We start from the raw sequence: 22718 nt of genomic DNA on the forward strand, positions 1-22718 counted from the left end.
GTTTGTGTGGAATAGCACAACAACAAAGGAGAAAGAGAGTTGCAGATGAACAACAACAAGAGCCTTGCCTGTTTCATTGCAATTCTTCCTTCCATTTACTTGTGCAGATTTTTTAGTGGATTTCCAAAGGCTTGACATAATTTGTTAAGGTTTTGTTTTGACAGCGATATGTGATTTTCCTCAACTTGGGAGCATTATTGATGCCAAGAGGCATATTAAAGTAATTATGTAATGTATCTATAATGATCATTCAGTTAGTTAGTTTAGGATCTTTCCCTTTTCGTGTTTAGTTTCTTTTTGGTCTTTCGTTTCTATTTTAGAAACTTTGCTTGTAATTGCTTATTTAAGGAGCCTTCCTCTCCTTTGTTAAATACAACATCGAATTATCATTTCATGGTATTCTACAGTTGTATATAGGTGTGACAAGGTTGTAGGGAAACGTCTCCCCTACCACCTGGTACAGGTTTGCATATCCAATACTGGCAACGCCTATGGATTCATTGGTTCATGGGCGGGAGATGGAATAAGGTATCCCGACATTTCCTCGCCGGAAAAAGTAGTCAACCCTAAAACGCGACTTTTCTAGCACGTCAAAATACTTGCGGGGGTAAAACCAACAACGTTTGGAGCCATTTCGTAAGCCACGCAAAGGGCTTTTGCAGTCAAAAAACGTCTGGAGCCTTTTCTATGCAGAATTTTTACAGATCAAAAAACGTTTGGAGCATTTTTTATGCAGATTGTTTACAGATCAGAAAACATTTGGAGCCTGTTCTAAGCCGCACAAAGAGATTTTTATGGATCAGCAAGGCACGGGATTCCGTTTTTTTTCCCGCAGAAAAAAAGGTATTTCCAATTTTGTTTTACTATTTAGTGAGTGTTTACACGTGCATGTGGATGCATTTTAAATTTTTTTCTGAATCATTCAGTGTAAATAATAAAATATGTATTATTATTATTATTATTAACCATCGAGCATGCTGCATTTTATATTTTTTATATTTATAATAATTAATAAACTAGTAAAAATTAAATTATTGAGTATAACAGTTAACTATATTATTAATTTATTATATTTTATTTTCTCTGAGTATAAAAGTTTTCTTATTGAATATATATTTTATTATTGAGTATAACTGTATAAATTATAAAACAGTTAAAATAATAAACTCATAATAGTTGGATTTTTCACAGAGTATATAATTTTTTTTATACTAAACTAATAAACTAATTTAACTGGTTAAAAATTTTAAAAAGTTATATACTCAGTAAAAACTAAAATCCCACTGTAATAAAATAATAAACTAATTGGTATAATTTTTTTTACTGAGTTATAGTAAATTAATAAACTGTATAATAATTTCTGGTAAATTAGTAAAAAAATTATATACTCAGTACTGTATTACTAATACAGTACTGAGTATATAAAAAATTTTACCAATTTATCAGAAAGTAATAAATTATTATACAGAATTTGAAATAGATACTGGTAAGCAAATCGAAATCAGAAGTATCATACACTAAGAAATTAAAATCAGAAATCAAATACCACAAAATTAACAATAAAAAGATGAGAGAACTAGACCTAAGACAATCAAACTCAAAAATTAAGCACAGAATCTAATATTCTTTTTTTTTTTTTTTGTTCAGATTCAAAATGTCTGTCGGATGAAGACATGGATTGTACCCACTATGGAAGTATGTTGACCGTGTTCCAGGGCCAAAAGGATCAAGTGGAACAACCACTATCAAATGTAAACTTTGTCCATTGACATGGAAAGGTACCTACATGAGGGTGAGGACTCATTTCCTTCACTTGCCATGTAACGGTGTTGAAGGTTGTACAAATGAGTCTGAACGATATGATGCTATAAGAAAACAAGAAAGGGCTGATGGGAGAGTTGCTATTTGAAGCTCTCATGCTTCAAAAATAGGGGCAACTACTACAGCTTACAGTCATAATATAGAGTCAAAGGTGGATGTAACTTCTAGAGATGTAACAACTAAACAGGCTCACAAAAGACCACACATTGGCAGCTCAAGCCCCATTGGAAGATTGTTTGATGTGCAAGGTCAAGAAGCAGTTGATGCAGCAATTGGACGATTCTTTTATGCAAATGGAATACCATTTAATGTTTCTCGCTCACCATTCTATGGAGAGATGGTCCATGCTATCAATAATGCACCAGCAGGCTATAAACCACCTGGGTATGAAAAGCTTTGCACTACTCTAGTTGATAAAGAAAAAACTTGATTAGAAAAACAAACTGCACCATTGAAAAGAGTGTGGGCTCAAGAAGGATGAAGTATTGTGATGGATAGGTGGACAGATACTAGGAATCGTTCACTACTTAATATCATGGTAACATGCAGCAAAGGGCCTTATTTTTTGAAGGCAATAGATTGTTCAGGGCAAGAAAAAAAATGCAGAATTTCTTCATAACCAGCTATGTGACAGCATTGAGGAGGTGGGGACATCACATGTAGTCCAAGTTGTTACTAATGCTGCCCCTATTTGTAAAGCAGCAAGCATGTTGGTGCAAAAAAGGTACAAGCAGATATTTTGGACACCATGTTGTGTGCCATTGAATGATGCACTCAAATATATTGGCAAGTTCCAATGGATTTCAGATCTCATAGAGAAGGGCAAAAAGATACAAATGTTCATATGTAACCATCACCACACACAAACCATTTATCGTAAATTTGCCAAGGAGAAAACTTCTCAAACTTGCTGATACACGTTTTGCTTCTTACTTCATTCTTCTTGACCGCCTTTGTGAAGTCAAAGGAGCTTTGTGTTCCACGGTTGTTAGTGATTCATGGGAAACTTGGAAACAATCTACATCAGATATTGCAGTTGAGGTGAGAGGTATGGTCCTTGTTGAGCATTTTTGGGTTGATGTTAAGTTTGTTGTGGACTTTATTAAGCCCATATGTAAGGTGATCAGATTTGCAGATTCAGACAAGGCATGTTTGGGAGAGGAAGCAATAGATTCCATGTGTGAGATAAAGAAGATAACAAATGCAAATGATATTTCTCTATATCCTTTGATAGAGGAAAAGTTACATGGAAGGTAGTGTTAAAGTGGATCAGATTTATATATAGGTAATTTTAAATTATAATGTAGTATAGAATTATGCACAGTAGTATGTATGAATCAGAATTTCCTCTAAAGCTGATTACACAGTTTAGATTATATTATTTAATGTAACTGAAGATTACACAATATTCTGTATAATGTTACAACTTATTGTATTGCAGATCGCTGTTGTATGCACAATGATATCGACTGCTCCTATTATCACAACAACTTCAATATTAGTCATCGAATGGAATGGAGCCAAGATATAAACTCTCGATGATCAACATAGTCACGGCTCTATGTGGAATCAACATGATTCCACATAGAGTCGTGACTCCTATGTGGAGCAACGACCATTGATAACCGTTGATAGACATACGCAATGTTTGATTAAACAATTAGTGATCAGTATAATTAGTATGACCGATACTATGACTTAATAAACACATTTAATCATCGCTCTTGATAATCGATATACAAACATAATCAATACTATGTATAATCCGATTGTCATATTGATGATTATGGAGCAAATCGATCATCATACAACATTGTGATCTGTGATCAAAATATGCATATACAGTGAAGCACAATCAAGGGTAGGAATAAAAGAATTTATCATACAGATGTCTAAGGCTATTAGGCCAAGTAGATATTACAACGGTTAGAATTATCTAACCGTTGCTACATATTATTTCAACAGGTAGAACAAACTTAACACACCTCTTCATTGTGCTACCTATGCCCTTAATCCTAAATGGTATGATATAGAAGTGACCAAAAAGAGGGCTTCACATCAGGACAGAGGCAATGAAGGGATTTTGGGCTGCGGTTAGATTTATGGCCGAGGTGAGGAAGCTTCAGTTATGAGGACTCAATGGAATAAGTTTTCACGTGGGCAGGGTGATTTTGTTTCCGTGGAAGCTATATATGATATGAAAGTAAAGAAAGACCCTATAGAGTGGTGGTGGAACCATGGAAGTGAAGCCCCTGAATTGCAATCATTTGCAATACAATTGCTCTCACAAGTAGCCAACTCTTCATCTTGTGAGAGAAATTGGAGTACTTATGGGTTCATTCATTCACTAAAAAGGAACTGATTAGGATCAAAGAAAGCAAAAAACCTAGTGTACATTTATAGCTCACTTCATCTTCTCTCTCGTGTAGATCCTGGATACAATGAGGGTCCTTCAGCAAAATGGGATCAAGATTCACCTAATGGAGAAGTTGCAGCCATTGCAGATGGACTAGCTGATTTACACCCTATTATTCTACCACTAGAGGAACCTAAATTTGAGAGTGATGACTATTTGGAGAGCCTCATAGCTGACAACCTTGATATGGATGATCATGGTGAAGAAGAGTAGATGATAGATATAAGATTTCTGATTTTTGTTTTCAGTTTTTTGTTTGCATATCAGCTTGCTGCTTATCAAGCTATTTTCAATATGTAATCACTAATCATTTTGAAACTTTGACACAATGATTGTATGACATTTTGATTTGACTCATTTCACAATTATGTACCTAAACTTCGAAGTTAATGTTAATTCTTGTTTTGAAGGTTCAATGTCATTATAATTTCAGATTTTCTATAAATTATTATATTATATTTTTAAAAAAATTGGCGTTGTACCGGTACCAATACCAATCTCCGGCATCTCCAAGTACCCCCGTATCCATGCAACCTTGAGGTGTGAAGAACTTGTGTACATAAAAGCCCCCCATGATTTATATTGACGCCCATTTAACCGTTTTAGATATTACTTAAAATTATATCAGTTAGCAATTGAAATTTAAATCAGTGTAAATGCAGATGTATTTGAAAGATGGCAGATGGTGGAAACCCTACCCATAAGAGTATGGCAGCATAAATTTTGCTTTGCACATCCAGTCAAATCTAAAGATCCAGAGAGAAGCAATGCATTTCTGGGATATATAGTTGTAATGGTGTTGTTTTCTAGGGATGCAGAGATTTGAACTAGAGACATGTTTGAGAATGGGGGTCTTCAAGAAGTGGATGATTTGAATGTTGATGATAGCGTGTGTTTGTAGGCAGACAGAGATCCCATGTCTGCGGTGGTTACACAATATGAACATCCACACAACAAGGTTTTGAATACGGTAAGGAAAAAATAATCATACTATTTGATATTTTTTTCGGTTTGATATATGCACATATAAATTTTCAGTGTGCGCAGTTTTTAATGATGGATGTGGTGAAATGTAAGGTGATTAATTGGTGATTTGGTTATATTATTGAATTTGAGCGGGTTTTCGAATGTTCTATTTTTTTGGTTTGTTTGTCTATTTATTTATTTTTATTCTATGCAATGCAAATTTTAGGGCGCAATGAAACGAGCAGTTTATTAATTGATGATTGTCCAAATTTGTGAAGTTAGATGGAGCTTTAGAGTGCTAAAAAAGTTTTTTGTTTGTTTGGATATTTATTGATTTATGTACTACATGCATTGTGAATTTAAGGACACTAAAATGTAGTAGTTTATCATTTGGGTTATATTAGTTAATTTAGATGGGGTTTCAAAGAGTTTTTTCCTTTTTATTCAGTTTATCTGTGCAGGCATTGTGAGAATGCAGACAGTATAACATAGTAAAGTATCAATTATCTGTTTAGTCAAATTAGTGAATTCAAATGAGATTTCAGAGAGCTCTTAACTCTTTTTATTTTATGGTGTATGTGAGCTTCTGGATTTGACTGTGTGTGCCTTTTTCTTATCAACGTTTCGAATCATACTCTATGATTCATCATCAGGATAGTGAGCTAGAGAAGAGAATGACTATGTGTGCCTTTTTGTTTCATTCAGTCTATGCATTACGAATTCAGGGATGATGAAATGTAGTATTTTACCAATTGGTGATTTGATTGAATTTTGATGGATATTTAGAGAACTCTTAAATGTCTTGATTTGAATTTGGGGATGTTGAAATGCAGTTGTTTATTAATTGATTAAAAAAAATAGGCACCTTAAGAAGGATATGTCTCGGCATTTTTTACATAAATTATTAAAGATGTATATGCTAGTTAAGTAATTACTTAGAGTTTGAGTGATGATGCCAAAACTATCTAAGAAAGGAGAAAGAAGCTTGATGGAGCCAAAAAAAGCAGGCATTGGCGAAAGGCAGGTTGGCAAGTCATACTGCCAGCTAAACCGGTCAACATTCTCAGAAATAACAAAATTTGCCATGGGGGCAAATACAATTCCACTTGGAAATTGCTAGGCCCGAACAAACAATTTTGATGAAGACAGAGGATGTGGGAGAAACAAGGGAGCAAAGAATTGGGGAAGGAATTGGCAAAACTACAGAACAATCCAGAAGGAATTACCTAGATCTAAAGTGAAGATTGATTCCAGGTTCACAGGCAAAACTGCGGCAAGGTTACCCAGCTCAGATCATAATAGAAGATCGGCCAGAGCGATCAAATCAGATCAAAGCAAAAGAGATTATATAGGAAATGGACGGGTCCATAAGAATAGAAGCCTTCACGCAAAGCCGCCTTCTGGAAGACAAGATTCGAGGAAAGCAGACAAAGGGCAAGAATGGTATACCCCACCCGATAAAAATCAGTGTTATGGTCATTTCATCTAAAACCCTAGAGCCAATTGTGGGACAATTCAAAAAATGTGGCCTATTTATGAAATGGACTAGAGGAGATTCCCTGGTGGACAAAATCATCAATTGGCGGACATCTCAATACGGTGGACGAGTAAGTGCCAAAGCCCTTGCTAATGGTTTCCTTCTCATTGATTGCATTGACAAATTCTTGAAGAAAGAACTATTATATGGAAAACCTATATTCTAAGAGGGTTTATGTTTTTATCAAATAGATTGGGATCCTAATTTTAATCCATTAAACCACAAACCTAGCAGTTCCCTAAATGGATTAGACTTAGTAAACTTCCTTCAGAATACTAGTATCTAGACGCCTTGGAGCAAATTGAGGAGGCGTTAGGATCCTGTTGTGACATTTTCACACATCACCCCATTGCAAATGGGGACCCCCACTTTTTTCTGCTTTCTAGGATAGTTGTAGAGTCGTGTAGCTATTAGCTTTTATTTGGAAGAAGTGCAAAATTGAAACAATCAAGAAATTTGGGTAAGGTATGAAAATGATCTAGCCTTCCAGTATTTCCACACCCCCCTTCCAATATTTTCGCACCCCCTTCCATTATTCTCGCACCCTCCTTCCAATGCTTTTGCACCCCCCTTCATTATTCTCGCAACCCCCTTCCATTATTCTCGCAACCCCTTCCATTATTCTCGCACCCTCCTTCCATTATTTTCATACCCTCCTTCCATTCTCATCGGCACCTCCTTCCAATGATATCGGCACCCCTTGTCATTGACTGCGATGAAGTAGGAAGGAAACTAAGAAATTTGATCAGGTCAAGATCAATTATAGAATGAAAGATGGCGATGTTTCATGATGTGAGATGTTATGAATAATGAGCCACAATGCATGCGATGCATTCAATGACACTAAGCTTGCATGATGAAATTTTATGATATGATCAATGCAAGTTGTAAGTTCAATGAAGAATCCAAGTGATCGATGTAAGGCAATTAATATGAGAGGCAAAACGAAATGAACTTATTCTTCCAAGATTCCACGATTTTGAATGAAGTGCTTTCATTTAGAGATCGAAATGATAAGTTTTGCAAACATTAAATGAATGGGGATAGATCACCTTATTGTTTTAATTGAAAATACATTTAATGAAAGTCACCAAGCGATGTGTGATGATGTATCGACCTCTTCAAGCAAATATAAGCCTAGAATTGATCATTGCCATTAGATTAGCAATTCAACTCTCTGTTCAATTATCAGCAATCCTACTACATCAGCGAATTAGTTTAAGTGCCAGCGATTTTGATGAATTCATGAAGTACAATTCTCACTTTGGGATTGTTGTGAGGTATTCACACATCGCCCCATCGCAAATGGAGACCCCCACTTTTTTGCTTTCTAGGTCAGTCCTCTTGGCTTAGTTCTTAGTTGTTGTCGAGTCTTTGCTATTAACCTTTTATTTGTAGTTGCTCAGGAGCTGGCCAAGTCTTTCTCTTTGAGATAAGTGAGGTTTAACATTCCCTTTGCCCAGCCAAGGCATAATCCCTTCCTTTTCTCCTGATCCTGTCAATGGGTGCCCAAACCCAATCACTGATTGTGTCACACATGTTTCCTTCCATGTTGTGGTTCTTCGTCTCTTTCAATTTGTCAGGATCAAAAATTCTTTCTAATTCTACCATTCCCTTTGGGATAGTGTTTGTCTTTAAATTCAAAACTCCTTCGGCATCAAATTCGGCTTCTCCCACTTCTTCCTCATCAATGATCTGGGTTAGGAAGATATCTGTGTTGGTTAAGAAATCCAATATGTGCTTGTCGTCTTCGAAAACTTGAAAATTGGTGATGTTATCTGGGACCGAAGGGACTGATGTTAACTCAACTGTGAACTTCTTCAATCCTTCTATTGCTAACGGTATCAATGAACTGGCGGCTTGTGCAAGGGAATTAGCCACTTGATTTTGATGCCTATATATAGAATTGATGTTGAAGGCCTCAAAACTTTCAATGAGGTCCCAGACTCGGTTTCGGTATCTGGTCAACCTTTTGTCATGGCAGACATACTGCTTCCTGATTTGCCTTATAGCTATTTCTGAGTCTCCATACACTTGTAGTATTTTTTCCTTCTTTTTGATAGCTAACAATAACCCATGAATCAAAGATTCATATTCAGCTACGTTGTTGGTGCAAGGAAATTGTAGTCTGTGAGCGGCAAGGTAGGTTTCTCCCATTGCGCTAATTAATTCGAAACCGGCTCCGGATCCTTGTTTGGACTTAGACCCGTCGAACCTTAATGTCCATATTGCATTTTCTAGATCTTCCGTCTCTTGGTCTCCCTGACTTTCGGTTGATGTGTCGGATAGAGTTTCATCTTCTGAAGAGCTTTCCACCTCTGACTCTTGAACTTCTTCTATAATCAACGTCTGCGGGGCTCTTTTGTATACTTGTTCTAATGCGGTCTGACATAAAGCACAAGACAGTTCTGAATGGACGGCATTATGTATTCTACACCAATTTGGAAGAAGCAGATCTCGAATTGATGCCAAGTTACCAAGTTGCACACTTTGCTGTATGTTTCTATGTACAAACCTTCGGAAATTTTCAAACATTCCATCATCTTCTTGGTCAGATCCTTGATCACTTTCGACGACAATTTCTGTAGATTCTATCACTTCTTGCTGGTCGTCTTTATCTTGTATGTTTTGTATCATCAGGACCTCACCCACTTTAGGCTTGTATGTCCCCAAATCAGATTCTAAGAACAGGACCTCATTGTCTTCCCCATACTCGGTTATCATAAGTCTCAATCTAGGAGTGTTGTCGATCTTGATTTGATTCGGGACTCCTCTCCATGGTAGCCACATATGTGCGAAATCAGTTGACACATCCATTCAATTTTCATGACCAATCTCTACTCAGGAGCATCCCATATGAATCTGGAATATCTACTACTGATATGTCTATGAAGTTTTGAACCCTCGGGTCCGCGGCTAATTGCATGTGGATGTTGTTCAACTCGCCCATGACTGGAACTTCTGTCTTGTCTAGCTGAGTGACCTTTCTTTTGGTAGGAGCGGGAGTTATACCTAGTCTTTGACAGACAACCAGGGGCATCACATTGCTGGAAGCTCCTGAATCATAGAGGCAATTGTGTAATAGTTTCCCAAAAATTCTGACTGACAGCAGGAACGGGGCTGGTTCATCTTTTCCATGGGAAAGAGCTGACGAATCCCCACTGTGTTCTTGATGTTTCACTTCATTGACCTTTGGATTGTTGTCCTTTACTAGACCCTCTTCATTTGAGTGATCAGTTTTGTTTTGAGATTTTCCTTTCTTGACCACATCCTTTTTAACGGCAATCTCCTTTTCTGGAGGGATCTGACTAGTGGTGAGGCCTTCTTTGATAGTAGGTTGAGTTCTCTTAGTTTCGCCTCTTTTGAGTAACACCTTTCCTTCTAACATGTCTTCTTTTTTGGCTGGGAAGGTTATGGTCTGGACCATACATTCGTCTTGTTCAGATTGCCCTTTGTTATCGGCTTCCTCTTGGGTCACATTGATGGTAGCTTGAGCTTTGTTGGCCGAGTCCTGAACATTTGACCATACTGTACTAGATTCACTCAAACTGTTGATCACTGCATCTTTGATTTCTGAAACTTTGAGCAACTCATAGAGTGATAGACTAACTTTAACTTTCTTGAGTTCTTCTAACACCAACGTGGCTAGTCTTTTCATTTCATTGCCCATGGGGGGTGCAATATTTCCTTGTCTGTATCCTTGTGTATTTTGTGGATATTCTGGATTGTTGCTGGCTTGTGGATCTGGAGGAGTAGAGAAATTGTTCAGAGGGATCGATGTAGTTAGGGGTTCTTGATTTCTCTGATTTCTATGATAAACCCTTTGGTTCACACCTCCCGAAGATTGGTGGAATACCTCTTTTATTCCCTCGACTAGGACACTGTTGTTCAAAGGTGGAAAATAATATTCTGAGTCTTCAACGGGTCCATTTGCAGATGCAGGTGGGAACTAGGAGCCTGGAGGTACCATCGGTCCATTAACAGATTCTGGTGGAAATCTCCCATTTTGTGCTTGATTATCTTCTTCTTGTGAATATCCGTAACTTTCCACAATCATGGCTTGATCATATCGTGTAGTTGGGACCATTTCATATCCAGTTGTTGGTGGATTTTCAGGTGGATCAGTGCTACGCATTTCCTGCTGGAATATGTCGGCTGCGATTTTGAATTCCGGACATTGCAACTCAGAATGTTGGTTCGTATTGTGGAGTCTACACCAACTGGACAAGGCCGCCTCTGCTAGAAACACTTTACTGGCAGAATGATTTTCTTGGTTCTAAGAATTTGGTGGGTTATCTAGTGGCGTCACCACATTTCCATTATTGGGAGCCGTGCTCCATGGTCTCTTCTGAAAGCCTTGGTTATTATTTCCTTGATAATTATTTCTGAAACCTTGGTTGTTATTTCCTTGGAAATTTTGATTGTTCGCATGTTGGCCGTGGTTGGCCCTCTGCATACTTTGGAGTTGATTATTTTGGTTCCTTAAATGAGTTACTTCGGTTGATAGTTTCTTGACTTGTTCAATCAACTCTTTCATTTCATCCTTTTCTTCCTGTGTTCTTGACGAGTTTGTTGCATTTTGCAGGTACACAGGTTGTGCTGGTGGAGCTTGTGAAATTGGAACTCCAGGATGAAGGACCAACTGATTTGTCGGCTGCACACTCGGATATGTTGCTTGTGGAATCGGATTCATGACTGGAGTCTGGTTTGTTAAGGCCATACCCACTGCTTGCATTTGATTTGGTGTTGCGACAGGTCCCATGTGTAGTAGTGGTCCAGTGATGTTCTGTCCCATGTGCTTACTAACTTCAATAGCCTTCGCGTATGCTGCGTTTAGATCATTTGGGATAGGATGCGTCCTTACAAACATAGCAGTGAGATGGTCTAAAGCCTCATAGTAGATTTCCCTTAGGTCCGCAATGAGATAAGGATGCCGTAACATCGTGTATGCGCGGTGAAACCTGTTGTTAAAGGAAGTGATTGGTTCATGTTCTCTCCTTCGGACCTCAACAAATTGTCTATACAACTCAGCTGGTGTGGTTGGTATACCAAACTTGGCAATAAATGCATCTTTCATCGCGTCCCAAGTCCTAATTGACCCTATAGGCAAATGAATGAACCAAAAGTACGCCTCTTCTCCTAATGAGTAGGGAAAAAGCCTACATGCTACATCTCCATATTCGATTTGTCTGTTACGAAGATGATCTTCGAACATCTTGATATGATCCTCCGCTGTACGATTGAAATCACTGACATTGAATTTGGAACAAAAGTGTTCTGGATTCTTAGGCATATCACGATAGACCGCAAATTCCAATGGTGAGGGATTGTTGATTAGCCAAGTTGCGCCATTAAGTGCATGAGCAGGAGGAGGAGGAGGAGGAGGAGGAGCATGGTGTGCCATCGTACTCTTCGAGGCTTGGAAGTTTGTCGAGGGGCTTGATGAACTAGCCTGGCCTTTCGTCTGAGAAATTGCTTGGATACTTGCTTGAATCGCCTCTTGTACTTGTTCTTGAAGAGACGGAGCTTGTGATGACTCAGGGGATTCCTCTAATCTTAGTTCAAATTCCTTGGGAGTATCTTCTCTTTTGACTCGCTTCGCCTTTGAAGTAAATTGAAGCTCACTTAGATTCTTGATGCCTGGTGTTGACCTTAATAGTCTTTGATGTTTCTCGGGCGAGAAAGAACCAATGCGATCCAGCGTGAAGTCTTGCGAAGATTATTGTAGGTTCCTTTGATTGCGAAGCTCTCTAGCTGCGACTCTTCGGTGTTCTTCAGCCCTAGCGAGAAAGAACCAATGCGATCCAGCGTGAAGTCTTGCGAAGATTATTGTAGGTTCCTTTGATTGCGAAGCTCTCTAGCTACGACTCTTCGGTGTTCTTCAGCCCTATCTTCTTCTTGTTCCAAGATGATTCTCACTCTGTTATACTCAACTTCACTTCTCCTTACGTTCCACGCTAAGTGATTCAATCCCGAAACAATGTCTTCTTGAATGTCGCCTATCTGCAAATTAGGTTGCACTACTTGATTCAATCCCTCATGTGGCAACACCATCGTGATTCATGATCATGCTTGAAATGTATTCTTCTTTTTTTTTTTTTTTTTTTTTGGTAAATTTTCTAAATAGTACTGTTCCTTTGGATTACTTGGTTCAGACGGCCCTCCTTCTAGCGCCAATTCTGTTGACGTGTATTTTGTACACAATCATACACAGAATAAAATACCCAAGGGTACCTTATCCTCTCTTGAATAAAATCTCTAACTGCTGAAGATATCGCAAGAAGGATCAGTTAGGGTGACTTCAATGTTCTTTTAAGTAGGGTCTCTACGTGTGGATAAGCACAAGTGGCCGTTGTGATTGCTGTTTCATCAAGGGGTCTTACGCCAAATCCGAACTGCAGGAACAGGGTTTCCTAATACTAACAAGCTCTCAAAAAAGATCAAAAGAGTAGGGCTTGCAAGAGATTTAATCTAATCTAACTCTAAGAATGACTTAATGTGGACAAGACTTGGTAAGATTCTACCAACTTCAATATTGCCATAAAGTAACAACTCAATTGAAATTGATGCGATCTTCTAAGGTAACAAATGATTTTTCAATTCATCAAGGATCATAAACACTGCCACAAAGGCACATGTCCAAGATACAACAATGATTGAGAGTTTAAGTGATTCAAGTTGATCCAGTTGACCACGCAAGGCGTTCCTACAATCAGCAAGAAGCTAGTGGTTTGGAAAGTGAACCTCACCGACAATCAAGTCCAACACTTTGTCCTTCAAATTAAAACACTATTTTGATTGAGAATGATTCAAGAAAACGAACAACCATGAAGATAACCACAAGAATTGCAATAAAACACCATAACTTCAATATTTTATTGATCTCAAAGCCATCATGAACAACAATTGCTTGAAATTCCTTCTTCAAAGCTCAATCTTGCTACAAAATACTTGCTTCTATCAAATTGCTAATCTCTAATCACTAATGCTGATATCTAATCTCTAGTTTCTAGTTACAAAATGAAAAGAAATGAGGGTATATATAGCATCCTCAATTACAATGAACGGTCCAGATCAAAAGAAGATCAATGGCCAAGATTATGACACCTAAACCCTAATTAGGGTTTATTACAAATAGCCTCCTTTTTACTGAACAATATTAAATGCATAGCCAAATATTAAATTTGGCACGAAAATCTAGGAGACATAGACCAATGACAATTAAGGTGCCACCTCATCTATAACAACCTCTCATCTAGAATCTTATTCCCTTTCCAATGCTCCTTTTTAGCATATGCAATGAATCTAGACACGATTCCTTCGATCTCAGCAATTGGAATCTCGGGAAGATTCTTCATTCGTTCTTCTAAGTGGATGACTTGATCGAAAGCCTTGAGAAGGGCAGCGTCCCATTCAGGTTCAAGCTCCTTGGTCTTCTCAATCAGGAGCATGGTAGCAAACATCTGGTCCCGTTGCTCATCTGTAATAATATTCTCATCTTTGCAAAAGATGACCTTGACTCTATCTTCTAATTCATGCAAATCCACATCTGTCTCAACTTCGATCCTCCTGCCAAGAATAGTACGTAGTACCCCAAACACTCTGTCCTGGATCGGGTGGATAACCTCCTCAACATGATTGCATCTAGTACTAATGTCCTCGAAGAGAACTTCCTTCATCTGGAGTAACGTCGACCACTGAAGTAAACCATGAGGTCCTCCATCCATTATCTTTTCTTGCACTAGGACCTTCCTTGATGTTTGTCTAATTACTTGCAGGACAGGAATGATAACATCTTTAGTATGAGCAAAGGCAGCTACCGTTATCATCAAGTTGTGGATGACCTCAAGAACTTGAATAGCTCAATGAATGGTCTGCATCATCCTTGTTGCAAATTCAATAGCAACTGTATGGGATTTGTCAATCCATGAGCTCATAAGCTGAACCAAACTCCTGACCCTCTCTGCCTGGCCAACTGATTCGAGGGGAAGTGCCTGCGCAGGAGATACTGCTGGATCCTGACGCCTCAAAGGCTGATTGAGATGGCTAAAGTAGCCTCTCCAAGCACTGACCTCTCGCTCAAGCTTCCTATTCTTTTCCATTTCTTCTTTAAGCTTGTCCTTAAGTGCCTCAAATGAATCAGTGGCATCATCCAACGTCTGCTCGGCTGTGAGTGGACCAAGCTCAAATGTCTCTACATCATATTCCTCTGCGAGGATCTCGCCTTCATACTTGTCCACTGCTGGTGAAGCTATATGTAGTTTCCTAGATCCTGTCTCATCTCTGATCATCTTGGACATCCTAGTGGCTTTCCTCTTTTCTGTCACTTCCTGAGAATTTCCAACAAGGCTCTCTAAATCAATCACATTATCTTCATCCTCGATCACAATCACCCTTGTTAGTCTCTCCTTTAACCAATCTGGAATGGCAGATCTTGTTTCTCTAACCTGTATCTCATTAGGCAATGTTTCTTCTTTTCTGAGAGGAGATGTTACTTCATTATCTTCCTTATCTTCATGTAACTCATTAGCTTGGAGAGACCCACTTGGTGACCTTCGAGGTGCCTACCCTTCTTTATCGTTTTGTACCATTGATTCCATAGACTCCTCCATCTCAAGTGTCCTCTTCTCAGGTCGAGAAGATGTGCCGGATGAACGATCTCGGTTGGCCTCTGGCTTCTTCTTGGAGGATTCTCTTTTCTCAGGTCTCTCTTTCCTCTTCGAGCCTCTTGGAGGGGGATTGCCCTCACTTACACTTCGAAGGTTGCCTTCGCTTGCATTTCTGGGATTAGGATTACCCTCACTTACACTTGCTCCTCCTTCAACTGGTCTCTCTTCCAAAGTGAAAGTCATAGATATGCCTTGCTCTCTCAACTTCTAATGCTGCACATCAACCCATCTGCGAGTACAAGACAAGACTGGAGCCATCAAAGCCTCTAGATCCACAACCTCGGGTTCATTCCAATCTAGCCTCACTGATTTGCTTTCTCGATCATAAGATGATTGGAGATGTCTGCCACTGTCCTGAGCTTGGTCGGCCACTCTGTAAATTTTGCATTTTCTGATAAAGTCTAAAGGTAATCTAGAATGCATCTTTCTTTTCACTTCAAGGTCATCCAAGAGATTCATCACAAAGTCTTCTATCTAAAACTCATGCTTATATTTTCTTCCGACTGTCTCCTCTATATACCCATATGGATCAAAGTTCTCTCTCAAGGCAAAGAATGAAAATGAATATAAAGCTAACTCTTTCTCTGCATCATCCATGGCTAGAGCATTAGGACATACCTCAACTGAATTCCCTAATATGATAGGCACAGGAACTCCATTTCCATGTCTGTGTTTGAATGCTTTCACATAAGCTGCCAGCTGTCTTGTTACCTCAAGTAACACTATTCTGTCTGTCGGATATCTTGGCAACATGTAGGGAGGTGAAGGACATCCATGAACTCTAATATATGTAAACTTCTGGAATTGGATAAACCATGCACCGTACCTCTTTACAAGTTCTTGTGCATCCTGAGATAGCCGGTTGTGAATCCCGCCTTGCAATATCCTGGTGATGTTCATCGTGAATGTATCATTGACTAACTTGTAGTTACTTCCTGGCGGATGATGCAAGTAAACATAGGAATCACAAACTGTGACTTCCCCGGGTCCTCTTCCAATTACCCCTCTGTGAGGTAGTCCTGCATACTCAAAGCTCCTGATCAAGGCATATATGATGTATGAACTCATGTGGAAAGACTTGGTAGCCTTCAGTCTTCTTAACTGTACGTCCAAGCAATGGCTAATCATTCTAGCCCAATGGATTGTTCCTTTTCCCTGAACTATTACTTGGATGAAGTAGAACATCCACTTCTCAAAATAGAAGGCTTGAGGAGCCCCTGTAACTCAGTTGAGTAATGTTATCAAATCTCTGTACTCCTCCTGGAAGTCGATCCTATGTGGTGTGTTCGGGATCTTGCTCAGGTGAGGACGACACTTGAGTAACCAATTCTTATTGATGATGCTTAGGCAAGTGTCTGGATCATCTTCATACATAGACCTGGCTCCCTCTAAGCTTTTATAAATCATATCTTTATGTTCTGGCAAGTGAAGAGCTTCACTGATAGCTTCCTCTGAAAGATAAGCAAAAGTGTCTCCTTCCTTGGACACTATCGATCTGGACTGTGGATCATAATGGCGAGCACACTCGATCATCAACTCATGGCACTGGATTGCTGGAGGGAAGCCGGCCGCCTTGATAATGCCACTTTCAATTATCCTCCTGGCGACAGGTGATGGCTTGCCAATGTAAGGGACCTCTCGAAACTTCTTCACACTGAAGTTCCCCAAGTTGGTATCTCCAATGTTGCTCCACTTAGACACGATCTTGGTCTCCAATTCTTCGTTCTTTTGATCTTCCTTCATGAGAGCTAGACGACTGGTGGATGCTCCCGCCTTTGGGGTCGCCATTGTAACACCTACACAACATTTCATAATAAGAAATAGATTTTGCAATGCATAACTATAGATTAAAGATTAAATTTAGGAAACTTCATGATAAGTCTTTGAGTTATCATTTCCTAAATACGTTTGGGCTTACTGAAATTTCAAAATTTCAAAATTCAAAATTTAAGGCTATGACGATCAAAATTCAAAATTCAAGACAAAGGAAGACTTCGCCATACCTTACTTGAGAACTAACTCTAAAATGCAAAATTAGGAAATTCGCTTAGGCAAAAATGAGGTTTGAAGATTTCAACGTGATCTTCTTCTAGCGAATGCCTCTTCCTTATCAACTTCGCCAACTTGGAGTCTTCAACGTGATGATGGCAAATTCGCTCCACCACAAACCAAGTTCGCACTACCTTTGATGAAATTTTGCACCTCCTTGATGAAATTCGCACTTCTTCCTTGTCTTCTCCAAATCGCATGCAAAGGAATGTTTGAATGATGATTTGAAAATGCAATATCACACCCCCCTTTATATAAGCGCTTACCCCTTCAATTACCTCTAGGCCGACTTTTGGAAATAAGGCAAAATAAAAACAAATTTTAAATAAAAATCAAGGCCGACCTTTTTAAAATATGGAAAATAAAACCCAAGCGCCCCAATTTATTTATTTAAAATAACAATTAATTAATTTAATGCCTTCGTATTTAATTATTTCGATTTTTTAAAAGGCAAAATTAATTATTTAAATGTTTCATGCGCAATTTTTAAATGCTAACTTAATTGAATATTTCAAATTTTATCGATTTTTAGCATTTAATATAATTTGAAAATTATGTTAGCGCCAAAATTTGGGAGATGTAAAGAGGTACAAACCACATCGCCCTGGTCCCTGGGAGAGGGACAGGAGCGAACTTTGCATTTACCCCTTGGCCTTTATCTTCCAAGTTGCCAAATTGATTCGTGAGGTAGGCAATGATCTCCTTGTTTGTTTCACACACGCCAAACTTCTTCTTTGTAAAGCAAATTTGTCCTTCAAGTGGTTTTCGCCCTGGTCCTTGACTGGAGGACAGGAGCGAATTTAGTTTCTAGCTCAAATTTGTGATCTTTTAACATTCATTTCTTGTTTATCACCTTTCAAATGACATTTTCAACCTTGTATAACTTTGCTTTGATGTGATCTAGGAAAGGAAATGATTGATTTTATGAATATCGCCCTGGTCCTTGACTGAAGGACAGGAGCGAATTTGCCTCTTTGCTCAAGTTGATCACTTTTTGACGTTTGGTTCCTTGCATATCATCTTCTCAAAGACATTTTCGACCCTGTGTGACCTTGTGCGACCTTGCCTTGATGTGGTTTTTGAAAGAAATGGCCAATTTAGTGAATATCGCCTTGGTCCTTGACTGAAGGACAGGGGCGAACTTTGGTCTATAGTGCAAATCCTCCATCATATTGATATCAATTTGTCTTCAAGGCGTAAAATGACGTCCTTTATTCCTTCTTGAACACTTGAAACGAACGTGGCCTTCAAAATTTAAGCATACTTAGAGATTTCGCTCTGGTCCCTAGGAGAGGGACAGGAGCGAACTTGTACTTGTAGGCTCAATCACTTTTTGCCAATGCTTAAAACTATCTTCAACGGACTCGTCATGCTCCCTTTCATTCACCTTTGACATGGAATTCGTTTCATCTTGGCGAGAAATTTGTCTAAGGAAGAAATCGCTCTGGTCCCTTGGAGAGGGACAGGAGCGCCTAGGATAACATGGACTTCGCTTGGCGTTTTTGTAATCTTCAAATTATCTTCAATGGGTTCGTTACGCCTCCTTTGCTTGCCTCAAACTTAAAACTTACTTGATCTTTGCCCAAAACTTGCCTTATAAGAAAAATCGCTCTGGTCCCTGGGAGAGGGACGGGAGCTATCACTAAAATTCGCCCTGGTCCCTGTGAGAGGGACAGGAGCGATTTTGCTTCTATGGTCAATTTCCCTTATGATGGCAGTTTCAAGTTATATTCAACTGATAAACTGTATTTCCTTTGTTCTTCTCAAATCGCGAAATCGTTCAAATCTTGCAAGGGCAAGGCAATTTTGGATTTTAAGCTCCGGTCCTTCAGTGAGGGACAGGAGCGATTTTTGTTCCTGGCACATTTCTTTGTTTGCGAATTTCTTCAAATTATATTCAATGGAAAGAACATGCCTCCCTTTATCTCTTCCAATCCAAAATTCGTCTTGATCCTGCAAGGACAGCAAAATTTTGGGAAACAAGCTCCGGTCCTTCAGTGAGGGACAGGAGCGATCTTTGTCCTTGAGGGCAAACGTTCAACTTTTCTTCGCAAACGACTAAGTCTGGACAATCCGTCATGTTGATTTCACCTTTCATTATGCCCTTAACACTTTAGTTTGATCAAAATGAGGTCAAAATGGCCCAAGTGAGTCATTTCGCCCTGGTCCTTGACTGAAGGACAGGAGCGATTTGGCTTAAAACTCCAAAAATTTGCCATTTTCGACTCTCAAAATCTTCAAAGCTTCCAATTTACGTTCAACTGTATCTCCTGGCGACCCTGCACAAGACAAATGAAACAAATTAATAACCAGGATGCATAAAATATCATTTTCGCCCTGGTCCCTGGCTGAGGGACAGGAGCGAACTTGCTTCCTTAGGCCAAAATATCAAGTTTTTAAGACCTCAGTCACTTCAAAAGGCAAAATTAGGTTATTTCCAATGCCTGGGATCAATTGTCAAAATTTCCAAAATTTGGCCAAAATCACTCAAACAAAATTTCAAAATTCCATCATCAACACTTAGGCAAAAACTCAGACTCGCATTCAAAATTCCGACTGAACCTAGACAGACTTACTTGACCCCCTGACAACTCACCTTACTTCAAAATTGCACCTTACGAGAGGAAGCTTAACAATCTTCAAAATTGGACTGGACTCTGGCTTAAAATCATCGAAACGGAAACCCTAAGGCTTAACCCTGGTCCAGACGACTGACCCACCTACTCAAAACCCTAAAAGCAGAGAGAGAAACAGGCAGAACCGAGCAAAAAGAGGGGGTCCCCATTTTAATGGGGCGATGTGTGAAATGGTCACAACAAGCAGCTACCCTTAACATTTCCTACCACTCCCCCCTCATATTTCTCTCCACCGTATCACATTACATTTTGGGCCCCACAAATTCTAAAATGGAGATCTAAAAGGTTTTCTTAAGACAGAGTATTTCACTCTTCTCCCTCTCTACCGTATAACTGTTTGGGCCCACAAACTTTAAAGAAGGAAATTTTAAAAGGCTCCACATGCTTTGCCACATCGTTGCTTGGGCCCCACCAAACTCTAAGGTGGAGATTTAAAAGTTTTAAGACATTTTTTTTAAGAGAAAGAAAAGAAGAAAGCATCCACCTCACCATTTCCTTGCAAGGTGTGGAGTTAATGATAAGGAAGCTGGCTCTTGAAATTAAAGACGTGTCCTTTAGACCAAAACCATTTGAGATTTTAAATTCAAATGAAGTAAATTAAAGCAAATTCAAAATCAGAGTATAAATGAGCAGAAGCAGATAACAACATAAAGGAGCAAATCCATATTAGAAATAAGGGAAATCAGATTCGAAATTTATTTCCAGATTTGAGAAAACATTGTTCTCTTTCTAGTATCTTGATCAAAATATGTTTGTTTGCAGGTCTAAAGGGAGCAAGGATGCATGGAGCATGGAACGAAGGAGATCAATCAAGAATTCAGGTTTCACATTCAATACAGGGAGAGTGAAGAACTAAGAAATGCAAATTTTAACAAGGAAGAGTGGTGGATATCCATACAATTCAATCACAGATTCAGCTCAGTTCAGATCTAAGTGAAGATCATGTGTGAATTCATATCATATAGGCTGCACCTATACAATGGGATCAACTTTCAAAGAAGAAAGTGACCTTGATGAGTGCTTGCTCAGTTAGTCCAAGATTGTACGAATGAAGCTTACAAAGCTGCTTCAAAACAGACTACACAAACGAAGCCTTAAGGGCTGATTTCATGAGGAGCAACTAAGTGATCAAAGTTGATCAATTTAATCATCTGCTACAAATGAAGCACCAGATTGATCTTCCTTAGAAAATGAAAGGTTGGCAAATTACTAAGAAAACTGCTCATCAACTTGAGATCATGAGGAGTATTTGAACGATGTAAGAGGAAGAACTATAACTACACTTAGAAGGGAAGATGAGGTAAAAGGAAGTGGTGAGATTCATGTCCTTGTAAAAGCCATAAGGTGAATTGCAAAATCTTGTTATATAGGCCCTGTCCTTAAGGAGGTTGTAGAGTGAATTTCACCTATCTTGTCCTTGTCCTTGCAAAGGACAGTAAGCAAATTTCACCTATCTTGTCCTTGTCCTTGCAAAGGACGGTAAGCAGATTTCACCTATCTTGTCCTTATCCTTGCAAAGGACGGTGAGTGAACTGCACTTTGGGTCTTGTCCTTACTAAGGACATAGAGCGAAATCCTCATCAGGACATTAAGCAAGTCTCTTCACTTGATCATGTATCTTCCATCAGCTTAGGCCTTGTCTTTGGAGAGATCATGAAGCGAGATTTGATAGGGCTTGTCCTCATTTAGGTCATGGAGCGAAGTTTGTTATAGGCCTGTCCTTAGAAGGGACATAGAGCGAATTCATCTTTTAGGTTCTGTCCTTCCAAAGGACATGGAGCGATCTGCATGCCTTGTCTTTGCTGATGGTAAAGAGAACCTGAGTATGAGTGTAAGGGTGAACTTGGTTTACAATCATGCCTTGCCCTCACCATGGTCATAGAGCGAATCCACCTCTTGAGTCTTGTCCTTAGGCCAGTCACCAAGCGAGCTTGACAATATAGGTCCTATCCTTAGGGAGGTCATAGAGCGAGTTTTACCTATCTGGACCTTGTCCTTGCTGATTAGCATGCCGTTTCCTTGCTGATGGTTGAGCGAGCTAGAATCTGAGCTTTGTTAGAATCAACTCCTTACTGGCTGATCATAGAGCAGACTTGAGTATGTGTCTTGGAGCAAAATTAATCATTTGATTATGTCCTTACCTTGGTCCAAGAGTGAACTTCATTTGGAGCTTGTCCTTAGGGAGGTCAGAGAGCGAAAAATGATGATATAGGTGCTGTCCTCATCAAGGACACAGAGAGAAAATTTTATATAGGACCTGTCCTTAGAAAGGACATGGAGTGAAGCACTTGTTTTGACCTTGGCCACCCAAAAGACATTAAGCGAAGTGATAAGAAAAGCATACCTTGCAAAGGTTGAGGAGCAAAAAATGTTGATATAAGTCCTGTCCTCATCAAGGACAGAGAGAGAACTGCCTTAGGAGACTTGTTCTTAGAAAGGTCAGCCAGCGAACTTTATTATAGGTCCTGTCCTTAGGAAGGACAGAGAGCGAATTTTTGTTATAGGTTCTGCCCTCGTCAAGGACACAGAGCGAAATGCATTATATGTCTTGTCCTTAGGCCGGTCATGGAGCGAATTTTATCATTATAGGGCCTGTCCTTGGAAAGGACATAGAGCGAGCTGCT

At 39.2% G+C, this 22718-nt stretch overlaps 1 protein-coding gene across 1 annotated transcript in view; it reads right to left on the reverse strand.

The window, feature by feature from the left end:
* Nucleotides 1–22718, reverse strand: part of LOC131068041 (indole-3-glycerol phosphate synthase, chloroplastic) — a 123570-nt gene that overhangs the window by 67083 nt on the left and 33769 nt on the right. The window lies entirely within an intron of this gene.

This window comes from Cryptomeria japonica, chromosome 6 (genome assembly GCF_030272615.1).
Source record: "Cryptomeria japonica chromosome 6, Sugi_1.0, whole genome shotgun sequence".
NCBI classification, from domain to species: domain Eukaryota; kingdom Viridiplantae; phylum Streptophyta; class Pinopsida; order Cupressales; family Cupressaceae; genus Cryptomeria; species Cryptomeria japonica.